We start from the raw sequence: 1932 nt of genomic DNA, 5'->3' as shown, positions 1-1932 counted from the left end.
CCTGCCTTGGTAGAAAAGCCACAAAAGATCAACAAAACAAATTACAGCAAACATTGAGAAAAATTGTCAGAACTTTTTATTTAGTAAATGCCGTGCTGTGAAAGACTCGTCTGAACACTTGTCCATTTGGGTGATTCATTCAAAATAAAAGACACTATACAAAATGTACCTTATATAAAAAATTAAGTATTAAACAGCTGGTGTATGTCCCCATTACAGAGTTGCTACTGCTAAAACAGTCTTATTTTTTATGTTGAATTTTAGCATTAGGTTCCTGTCTCCTACCTGAAGTTTTACAACCTTTTCATTTATAATGTCTTTTACAGCCTCCTTTCTTATCCAGATACTGGGTCCAAAACTCAGTAACTCTTGTGTTTTTTGCTCCAGTGAATCACAGAATTATAGACTGCTCTCAATTTTTAAGTAGTTAGGTATTAACATTGTACGTCATGTAATGACAACTGTAATGTAATAAGCTATTTTAAACCTATGTAATAAAACACTAAATCTAATGGGTGTGCCGCAAATTACTGAGTCCAGAATATTTTAACATGTCCTAGTGTAAATTGTGAAGAACTGTTTCATTATGCATAATAATTTTTTATATTTTTGCAAAAATGTGTTTTGTTTAGTTTGGCATCAAAAAACAAAATTGAAATTATAGTAGCAAATGCAGCTCTGATGCAGCCTTAATATGTAAAGAAGAGACACAGGTCTGCTGATTACAAAAGGAAATACCATCTGATGGCAGTAACAGAATAAATGTCAGTCTTATTTAAAGTAAAATCACAAAAAATAAAAAAAAAGGCTGTAAAGGTTTGTAGTCCAACAGCTGAAATAGGCACTAATTCAACCTCATCCCTTTCTTTTACTTAATTCTGATCTCAAAGCAGAGACAGTTGCAGGATTGACACTCAGGAGGGTGCCACATTATCCCATGCAACGTGTATGTTGTCTTCCCTGCCCTTTGACCTCTCTCCCCTACTGGCACAATTTGATTATGGATTTTTTTTATTGTAGGGACCATTGAGAGGTTTGTACCAAAGCAAACCATCATTGCAAAGGGCTGCATACATTGTAATGTTTGCTCTTTCCTGGCCTGGGACATCCACAGTTGCCCATTTGTTTCTTCCTGTGCTTTTGCCAGGCTAATTCTGGCTTCATTCCCAAAATGACTATACGTGGGGTTGGTCTGGCCTCCATTTACAATAATGTCTAAAATAAAGTAAAGCTAAATTAGAGCACATTATGCATAGTTATGTATGTACTCTGTTTCTTCGTTCAACAGACATATTACCTGGACATACTGATAACAGAGTTCTCTCACACTTATCTGGTTGCTAGTGAGCCAAACACAGGTCACCTGGGAGGTTTTCAGCTGTAGACTGCAATCAGCTGTCAATATTTTTGATATGATTTTCTATAGATATCAATGTGGCTGCAGAAGAAATGCATGTTTTTCACACCACTCTGTTTTGACTGTTTTTGAACTGTTTTGAACAAAGTATGTTAGCATTTGAAAAATGTGCAGTAAAAGTATAGTGTTTTGCACGGGATGGTCTCTGACTGAGAAAAGAGAGAAATTTTGGTAACTGTGGTCACTGAATGCAATTTGTGTGAAAACAATGAAAAGTGATTCACAGTTTTCTTCACATGGACTTTTGCAGTTTTGATAATATGACTTTAATTTTGACTAACGCTTTTTAGCAATAGAAAAACTGTAAACTAGGTGGATCCTTTTTACAAATGTTTAAATAGAATTGAGCTTCATAAATTATGTTTACCTTTTTAAGGCACTGAACACCTTGTCCCATTCTTCCTTCATTGAGATTCTTTGGGATGCACTTTTTACACCCACTCATGATAGTGACCCGTTGCCTATTAACCTACTTAGTTGTAAAATGTTACAATAGGTTTTTTTTTAGCAATAAA

This window comes from Channa argus, chromosome 15 (assembly GCF_033026475.1).
Source record: "Channa argus isolate prfri chromosome 15, Channa argus male v1.0, whole genome shotgun sequence".
Classification (NCBI taxonomy): Eukaryota; Metazoa; Chordata; class Actinopteri; order Anabantiformes; family Channidae; genus Channa; species Channa argus.
Note: the sequence above shows the minus strand (reverse complement) of the source record.